Genomic DNA, 10,873 nt, shown 5'->3' with positions numbered 1-10,873 from the left:
AGACGGAAAAAAATAGCAAAATAGAGTGAAATAGAGAGGGTAAAAAGGGAGAAGATAAAAATGGAGACACAAAGACTGAGTGCCAAAAAAAGAAAAAAAGAAATGAAGAGAGCCGGAGAATAACAGAAATAAAGAATGAGAGAAAGAAAGAAGGTAGAAAGATAAAGAAAGAGGGAAATAAAAAGAGAAAATGAAAGTTAGGAATAGAAATAAATACAAAGAAATAGAGAGAAAGAGAAAAGGAAAAAGAGAGAAATAGAAAGAGATAAATAAAAATAAAGAGAGAGGGAAAAACGATAGTTAAAGAGAGAGACAGCAAGAAAGAGGGAGTATTTCTATCTATCTATCTATATATCTATCTATCTATCTATCTATCTATCTATCTATCTATCTATCTATCTATCTATCTATCTATCTATCTATCTATCTATCTATCTATCTATCTATCTATCTATCTATCTATCTATCTATCTATCTATCTATCTATCTATCTATCTATCCATCCATCCATCCATCCATCCATCCATCCATCTATCTATCTATCTATCTATCTATCTATCTATCTGTCTGTCTGTCTGTCTGTCTGTCTATCTATCTATCTATCTATCTATCTATCTATCTATCTATCTATCTATCTATCTATCTATCTATCTATCTATCTATCTATCTATCTATCTATCTATCTATCTATCTATCTATCTATCTATCTATCTATCTATCTATCTATCCATCCATCCATCCATCCATCCATCCATCCATCTATCTATCTATCTATCTATCTATCTATCTATCTATCTATCTATCTATCTATCTATCTATCTATCTATCTATCTATCTATCTATCTATCTATCTATCTATCAATCTATCTATCTATCTATCTATCTATCTATCTATCTATCTATCTATCTATCTATCTATCTATCTATCTATCTATCTATCTATCTATCTATCTATTATTATTATTTCAGTAATAACATGTTATTACGACCCTCATTCAGTGTATTATTACCCAGCGTCAATATTTACACTATCAATTTTTCTTAAAAGAAACAAAGGAAAGGGAGAGCAAAAAAAACAAAAACAGTCACATCCTGGACTTGATTTAATTGTCGTTTGTGCATTTCTGAACAGGCAGCAACCGGGACTGCCCTATCGAGAGGAAGTGATCCACTCCTTCTAATTAGCTCTCTGCTCTTAATTGGGCAGGGACAAGTAGACCTGATAAGCAGTGTGTGCATGGAAAGTGTTGCATGCTTTAAATAACAGTGTTGCCACAAAAAAACTAGAGTATATGGAGTGAGTATTTCTGGCTGCACAAATCCTGAGTAAAATAATAAAATCAACTCACAATTCCCAGTTTTACCGTTAAAAAATAATGTACCGCCAGTGCTCCTCCCCTCCACCCGAAACTTACAATGTACCTCCTCCTCCGCATAAAAGCTTGCATTTAAGCCATTGTGAGGTTTAAGCACAAATATGATGTTAAGCTCCCAAATCCTTATGCAAACCACCTGCTGTAATTCCCCTAATTGAATACATGCATATTTATCATTTGGATTTTCTAGCCGCTATAGGGCCGGTTTTATACATTAAACATAGCGGGCGAGGGCATGTCTGCAGGCGTGTATGAAATATGATATTATGTTGCAGGATTTGGAGAACTGGGGGCGTTTGTTTGTGTTTTGAGAGTCAGGTGCGCTTGGTTTTGAGGATTATGTTTGAGGATGTAAAACAGGGGTGTCAAACTCATTTGAACTCGGGGGCCACACGATAGAACAAACATTCTGTCGGGGGCCGGACTAGTAGATTAGAGAGAAAGAAAAAGAGAGAGAAAGAAATAAGAGAAAGAGGGAGGGAAAAGGAGAGAGAGGGTGGGACAAAGAAAGAGAGAGGGAGAGAGCGTGAGAAACAAAAGAGATAAAAAGAGAAGTCGTGAGAGAGGGGGAAAAAGGGAGAGGAAGAAAGAAATCCAAAGAGAAATAGAAAGACAGAAGGAGAGAAATGAGAAAAGAAAGCACAAAGGGTAGGGAGAGAGAAAGAGAAAAGAGAGAAAAGGAAAAAAGGAAGTTGGAGCAAAAGAGGTTGAAAGACACAGAGAGAGAAAGAGACAAAGAGCAACAAAGGAAGAGAAAAAGAGGGACACAGAGAGTAAAAGAGACAGAGACAGAGTGGGAGAAAAGGGGTGGATAAGAAAGAGAGAGAGAGAGAGAAAAGGAGAGAGAGCGGGACAAAGAAAGAAAAAGAGAGGGAGGGAGAGAGCGTGAGAAACAAAAGATAAAAAGTCATGGGGGGAAGAAAGGGAGAGGAAGAAAAAAAATCCAAATAGAAAGAGAGAAGGAGAGAAAAGAGAAAAGAAAGCATGAAGGGTATGAAGAGAGAAAGAGAAAAGAGAGAAAAGGAAAAAAGGAAGTTAGAGCAAAAGAGGTTAAAAGACACACGGAGAGAAAGAGACAAAGAGCAACAAAGGAAGAGAAAAAGAGACACAGAGAGTGAAAGAGACAAAGACAGAGTGGGAGAAAAGGGGTGGAAAAGAGAGAATGAAAGAAAGAAAGAAAGAGAGTGAGAGAGAGAGAGAGAGAGAGAGAGAGAGAGAGAAATACAAGTACAGTGTCTTTGTGAGAGGCACCTGGCTTTGGCAACATCAAGTTGACCTATTTCAACCTACAGCTCGTTTTTCTCTTGCGCTTCTCTAAGTGTTGTCTCGTGGGCCGGATTCAATCCCTTAGCGGGCCTGATTTGGCCCGCGGGCCTTCTGTTTGACACCTGTGATGTAAAAGGTCACCTATTAAATGCTGTTTAATGCTTTTAAATGAAATAATAATGAAACATGAAGTAATAATCCATCTCAGACGCTCTCTCTCTCTCTCTCTCCTCTCTCTCTCTCTCTTTCACCCTCCCTTCTTTGCTCCACCATGAAAAACAATGATGAGTTTAGTTAATAAAAATAAACCTCTTTTGTCAAGTGGTTGCACACAGTCTGTATTTTTATAGTCTACATTTTTTTAACAATATATATTTTACAGTTCATCATACATGTAAGCAATGATTTATTATTTATGGACCGTATCCTATATTCATTGATAAATAAATGAAGGAATAAATAAATACATAATAAATAAATACATGTACAGTATGTAAACCAGATGTTAGGGGGCAGCAACATATACACTGATTTGAAAAATACTTAAAGGGGCATTGTGTATTATTTACAGGGTTGGGTAGGGTTACTTTAACTTGATTACTTTCAATTACTTTTGGATTACTCCAATACCAAATATGCTAATGAAAGACAAAGGAAACGAAATATGAATAAAATCACTAAATTTGTGCAGGCTTGGGAGTAACGGAATGATGTTGGCAAGCTGTTTGGATTTATTTTCATTTTCTTTCTGTCGCATTTGATGTTAGTTTTGCCGGAGATCAAAGAGATCAAAGCCAGGAGAGAAAGCTTACCACATGTTGTGAGTCATCATTTTATTCATATTTCGTTTCTTTTGTCTTTTATTAGCATATTTGGTATTGGAGTCATCCAAAAGTAATTGAAAGTAATCGAGTTAAAGTAACCCTACCCAACCCTGATTATTTAGTACCTCCTATGGAGTAAGAAATATCATTAATCACTAAAAATAATCAACATAGATTTTAATATCAAGCAACAATTTAATAAACGAGAATTGTTATATTATTAAGATATTTGTATTTATATAAAATCACACGATCCCCCCTTGAGGAAGCTGACATGATTGCCCACAATCTTAGTACTGCAAAAAAGGAAAACCTGCAAAATAATGAGAAGAAAATTGTTCTATTTCGTTCACTTTGTGTCTTCTTCCACGTGCTTTGTAGCACTCATTTTGGTTGCACTACACAATCCGGTGATATCTAGTGTCCAATTATTACACAGTGTACCTTTAATTTTTCCCTTTCTTTTTTCGTTTTTGGGGGTATCAGGGTCCAAAGCTCCAATATTCTTCATCCTCCCGAAATCAATGTTGCCTCTTTCCTCCGAGGGGACCGACGTAGGAGGGGCACAAGTGTTATATTTCATCCGCTGCATGTTTACGCAAATAAAAGTTGTCTCCTATTCAAAGTGTACGCTGCAGTGATGAGGTGATCCTCTTCTTCCCTTTCATGTGTTTTTAGTCTTGCCTGCTTTGTTCCCCCTTCTTAATTACGGCGCGGATCTCCTCAGAGAGCAAGCTAACCTTCTCCCCCTCTTCCTCGGCAGCATCCCATTAAGGCCACACAGCCGATAGTTTACCACCTTTATGCAAAACACAATTAAAAATGTGGGCGAGATCAAAAAGATGCCAGGAGCCTGACGAGGCTGATGTTTTTCTGAGGGATGCAGATTTGCGCTATTGATGGCTGCCTTGTTTGTAAATCATTACGGGACAAGGAGGAAAAAAAAGCTGCATCAGCATTTTGCAAGTCGTTGACAAGCTCCGACACGTGCACGTGAGCGCGTGCACATGCCTTTTCCTCGGAGTTTTTAAGATAGCGGCTCAAGCTGTTAGTTTATGAGCTTCGCAGTGGTCATTAGAGCTGCTGCTGGTTCCTGGCATGTTGTTTTATTATTGAACCAATTAAACAACATCATTTTGAAACCTTGATCCGATCAGATAATAAAGGAGAATTGTGTTTCCCCGAATAGACAAAATCATTTCATTTTTTTAGACTGTCCTATTACATGTTTAAAAAAATAATCAGTTCTGCTTGAAATCCATCTCCTAATATCTTAGAATAGAACAGAGGGGCGGCACAGTGGCTGGGTGATTAGAGTGTAGCCTCCCTGTGCGGAGTTTGCATGTTCTCCCTATGCCTGCCTCAGTTTCATCCAGGGAAGCCAGTTTCCTCCTGCATTCCAAAAACATGCATGGCAGGTTAAATGATCACCCCAAATTGTCCCTAGGTATGAGTGAGCGGGTGCAGGGTTGTCTGTCTCTGTGTGTCTAAAGACTGGTTCAAGATGTCCCCTGCCCAATGCCCGAATACATCTGGGATGGGCTCCAGCAATCCCCCGCCACCCCAGTGAGGATAAGGAGTGCAGTTAATGGAGGAATAGAATAGAATATAATAGAATAGAATAGAATAGTCCTTACTGTTGTTTGTAAGGGGATTACACATAGCACTCTGTGTGAAGGGGTGTGTCTGAGCTTGTGTGACATTATATGATTTTGTATCGGTTCAATATCACCTTGCAAAGTTATGGTTACATTTGATTATTGTGGCTTCTTTTTGGTTTTGGCATTTTTTTCTCAAGGTTTCTTATTTTCCTCGTGCTGAAGTTTTGAGTTTTTCCTTGCCTGCATGTTGGTTTAAGATCAGGGGATAGTGTAATTTGAACTTTTGCAGTCCTTTGAGACATTTTGGTATTAAGGGCTACACAAATAAATGTAACTTGACTTGATTGGGATATTTTATGTGCTTCTTGTGATTTTTGAAAACTCATTTCAACTAAAAAAACTGACAATTACATTAAAAAAGAAAGTTCTTGATTTTATTTGAATAGGTCACTACCCCTGTGTCAGTTTTCCATTATTAAAGTTTTATTTGACTAAACAGCACAATGTTTTATAATAAAAGTTCTGTCATCCTGATGCAAAATTGAAATAAAATCTTAAACTTACTAATCTTAAAAACTCTGAGGAAAAGACATGTGCTTGCGCATACACGAGCGTGATTGTGCACGCTCACGTGCACGTGTCAGAGCTTGTCAACGACCTGCAAAATGCTGATGCAGCTTTTTTTCCGATCAAATCAATCAATCAATCAATCCATCAATGGATCAATCCATCAATGGATCAATCGATCAATCAATCAATGGATCAATCAATCAACCAATCAATCAATCAATCATCTCATCAATGGATCAACCAATCAATTAATCAAATAATCAAGTAATCAAGTAATCAAATAATCAAGAAATTAATCAATTATTTAATCAATTCGGCAATTGATTAATTAATCAACTACTCAATTACTCAATTACTCGATTAATCAACTAATCAATTACTCAATTAATCAATTAATCAATTAATCAATCAATCAAGTAACCAAGTAATCAATTAACCAATTAATACATTAACCAATTGATCAATTAATCAATTAATCAATCAATAAATTAACAGATTAACCAATGAATAAAGAAATCATGTAATCAATCAATCAATTATCAAATTAATCAATTGATCAATTGATCAATTGACCAATAAATCAATTAACCAATTGACAAACTTATTAATGAACTAATCAATCAACCAATCCATCCATCAATCAATTGATCAACCAACCAATCAATCTATTAATTAATCAAACACTTTTTTTCACTCCCTACCCAACCCACTGCCAATCGTTTAAATCCAATGTGGCCCATGACTCAAAATGTTTTCCCACCAATAAACATATTTTACAAACTTTTTTTTTGTTTAGTTTATTGACTTTATCAAAAATATCATTTTTAACTCAAGTATTTGATCAAATGTTACGGTATTCAACTATGGACTAATTATACACAATTTTTAAGGCGGGTCGATCTTCACCCAGTAATCCTTTAAAGTTCAAATGGTGATATCGGTGCTAATATGTAAATTCTTGAAAATCTGTTTTGAGGGATTCAGGACCTGGAAGCTGGAAGTATCTAAAAATAAACATTATTTTTAAACAACTTTGTTGTCCTAAAATTATGTTTATGAGCATATGTTTAACTTATTGAATTAATGATGGAAACAAATGAACGTGGCTTTCTCAAATTTTAAAATGGGTTTGTATTTCCTGTTTCTAATTAAACAGCACATGGCTGTGTCTTGTAGCATTCTATGTGCACACCTTCTAACTCATTCAGTGCCATAACATATTAATATGTTTTCATAAGCATTGTCCCTGAGTACCAAAACATAAAATTATGTTTTTTTCTCGTTTCATTTATAAAAAAAAAACTATTGTAAAGGTTCTGGCACTGCTGATCAGTAGCTTAAATGTAGCAAAACTCTGAGAATTAATTTCAGTATGACAAATCACCATTGGATGGTGTTGATCGGATCTTTGTCCATACACTGAGGAGCCCCCACTTCCCTGTGTTACCTTCTTCATCCAGTGATTGAGAATATGTGGGCGACCCCCGAGTGATCGAAATGTCGGAAACAGCGGGAGCAGAAAAGTTTTTGCCAAGTTTATGCATCGTTTATGTATAAGCAGTGTCCGAAACTCAGGACAAAAAGTTAGCGGACACCAGGGCAGACAACTCTGAAAGGTTGCCCAGCCATAAAGTTTACTGCCCCATTTTTCACAACTTGAAACACAATAAGACGACTAATCGCAAAAAACCTGTTGTTGCAAAATATTAAGGATTGATAATCAGAATATATAGCAGAACAACACTAAAATTAGGTTTATTATATATCTACTTATAACATGTATTGCATGTATATGACATCCCTGTTTTCCATCTGCCATCAGTATGTACCTGTATTTACTCCTCTTCATTCATGCAATGTTTGCGTTGCGTCGTCTGCTAAAAGCCACATGAACTCCTCTTTCCACAATGCTTTTAAAGTATGTTTACGTTTTGTAGCGTCAGAAATCTTGTTAGCTTCTTTTGAATAATTCTTCTGGGGCTGAGATTTTGGCTTGATTTCTAACCACTTCCAAATTTTTTTGTGTTTTCTGTGCGTCTACTTTGGAAAATGATATGCAAATGCACGACCTTATAACACTCGGGAAAGTCCGGAAGCACAAAGTTATTCGATGCAGGCTTCTGATTGGCTGCCCAGTATGCAAATTGTTAAACGAACCAAAATTCAGACATTTCCAAACCGAACGAATATTTCGAAATCGGAATGAAGCAAACGTTTTTTTTTTTTTTTTGAAAATATTGTCGGCCACTAGGGCGGAGATGTTTTGTAAGTCGTACGCCCGACGTAAAAGATGCACGCCCCGGGCGTCTGGTCAGACACTGGTATAAGTTTCGTGTCCTATGAAATGAAATGTTATTTTGCAAGCAAAGTGCTCTTGTGATTATGAAAATCATTTTTGAAATATGGGAGGTATCACAATAGGAAAAAAAAACACAGAAGTGAAAGTTGTGCTCGAAAAGCATCCTATCACAAAAAGCTGTTTTTCTCAGGAATTGTCTTGGAAACGAGTATTTTCAAAATACTTAGCTATGTTTATCTATTGTTTAATAAACAATGGTTAAAGCTAGAAGCAAACGTTTTTCCCCGATTAACAACGAGAGTTGAAGTATTTTTTTGATATGTCCCATGCCTTTATAGCTACAGAACTAAATTTTCTGGTGGCCTTCAAAAATGAGTCAAAATAGCAAAAAATGGTTGGCATCCGCACCCTCCATTTTAGAGAAACTCACTTAAGTCTCTGGCTTGCTGCAAGAATCAATAAACGCTAAAATAAAAGGCCCTAAATATAAAGTTTTCTTTTCCGGTTCTGTTATATGCCATGCTCTAATGCAAGCCCCTGCAATCAGCCCCAGACTGCGGGGATTACCAAAGAAGCTCATTCTGCCGCAGGAGCCCCTCTTTGGTGAGTAATTCTAAAACTTACATGCCTCTTATTTGTTGGGTCAAAGGTTAAATTGCTGACCCTCCCCTCCATGCCTCCCTCTCACTCTCCACACCGCGGCCAAGCTGTACCCTGAGTCTTATATTTACATGGATTAGAGTCTTTTCACGCTGAAGAAAGGAGCTGGTTCACAGTCAAAGCCCGAGGAGCAGTCCATGCTGCCCGAGTGGCCACATTATTCACTGCTAGACAATGACCATATTGTAGTTATGTGAAAAAGGGGAGGGGGGCGGAGGAGGAAAGAGAAATCCCCCCCTTTGCCATCCCAAAGTCCTACACTTGTGCCATAGAGAGGGGGGGGGGGGCGAGCCCCATTCGCTTTTTCAAGCAGAACAAACAAAGGCTGCCCACTGTGAACAAGATGAAGATGTCAAAAGCTTTTAGGCTGGGGGGCGAGATGGAGTTTAGGGGATAAACCAACAAAACAAGTGAAAAGATCTATTCTCAAATAGATAAATCCAACTAAGACGACATTTCCACATCAGATTTACACTCCTCTGCAGGTCATTTCACTTCTTATTTGCAATTCTTCTGTTCGGATTGTGAAAAACGATAGAACGAAGCTGAGCTTTGTTTCTTCTCAGGCATCGTTGCTAGGCGGTATGTAGGAAATACTTTCACTTTTATCATTACTGTCACATTTAAAATATATTTAATGGTACAAAAAACTTTCACTTCTAAAACAAACAACAACATGGACTCAAATACTCGGCAAAAATACATGAACATACCAAAGTTAATCTATACACAAAAGAAAATCATAGGTAAAAACATTTGTATTTCTATTAAATAATGGAATCCCTACCTAGAAGTCACCGCCATGTTTGTCTGGCATCTTGCTGCTCAGTATGCTCTTAGCACTGGGTTTCGTTCACATTAGGCAATAAGTCAAGTCATGTTTATTTTTATGGCCCTTAATCACAAGGAGTCTCAAAGGCCTCCACAGACCACAGACAATTGCAAACTACAGACTATCATTCCACTGATCTAAAACTTACATGAGGGCAAGGAAAAACTCAAAAACCTAAGCATGAGGAAAATGAATAAACATTGAGAAGGGACTATAGTATAGTATATACTATTACACATTAGTGCTTTAAAGGTAGGGTGCGTCGAGCGTGTCTGTAGGAAGTTAAAAGTCAAATAGTCTCTCTATTAAGTAAGTAAGTGGTAACAATGCCCAACTGAGTTCACGCAGACCTCATGCTTTATTTTCTCACTGTGTCTACCTGTCAAGAACCAGAACAGAATCAGGACCCAAACGCGTGACGTTTTTTTTTTTTACGGTAAATGGGGAGTCATGCAATGGCAGCACGGCGGGGCAGTGGTTAGCGCTTGTGCAGCACAGTTGATGTCATGGGAACCTGTCGTGGGTTCAAATCCAGCTCCAGACATCCTGTGCGGAGTTTGTATGTTCTCCCCGTGCTTGCGTGGGTTTCCTCCGGGCACTCCGGTTTCCTCCCACGTTCCAAAAACATGCATTTCAGGTGAATTGGCCGGTCCAAATTGTCCCTAGGTGTGAATGAGCGAGCGAGTTGTCTGTCCCTGTGTGCCCTGCGATTGGCTGGCAACCAGTTCAGGGTGTCCCCTGCCCACTGCCCGGAGATGGCTGGGATGGGCTCCAGCCCCCCCGCGACCCTAATGAGGATAAGCGGTACGGCTGATGAGATGAGATGAGATGGGGAGTCATGTACGTTAGGCAGCGGTCTGGCGTGGAAAGACAGGAAGCCAGAGACCGACGAGATTGATTCCAATTGCCCGAGAGGATATTGGACGGATGGGGTCAATACCGGACAGGACGGAACAGACAGGATAGATAATGAATCAGGATATTGAAAATAAACAGGACAAACTAGACGGGAATGAAGACTGGAGAAAATAATCAACAGGACAAAAATTGATGGAAACTAAACTGAAAACCGATATTAAACAGGACAAAATAAACGGGAACAATACCGTACAGGAAATACGAACAGGGACAGGACCGAGTCAAAACCCACGTCTTGCGGGGCAGAAGTTCGTTGACGGGCTGACAAGGGATAAATGAAAGCACTGAGGCTTAAATAGACAGAAAGCCAATCTGCTAACGAGCTGCAGCTGGCGCCACACGGGCGAGGCCAATTGGGCGCCATGGCAACCGTGACACTACCTGCTTCTATCTTAATTTTTAGAGCTGTTCGGAGCGGAACACATTAGGTTTAAGGAATGCAGGCTGGAGAGAGTGCTGGAAAGTGACATCATGCTTGTCCCCTGAGGTTTTATTTCTATTTCTATATGTCAGTGTAGCGTGAAAGT

The sequence above is a fragment of the Urocampus carinirostris genome, chromosome 5 (genome assembly GCF_059441175.1).
Source record: "Urocampus carinirostris isolate Australia breed hairy pipefish chromosome 5, RoL_Ucar_1.0, whole genome shotgun sequence".
Lineage (NCBI taxonomy): Eukaryota > Metazoa > Chordata > Actinopteri > Syngnathiformes > Syngnathidae > Urocampus > Urocampus carinirostris.
The sequence above is the reverse complement of the archived record's forward strand: the minus strand, read 5'-3'. Positions refer to the sequence as shown.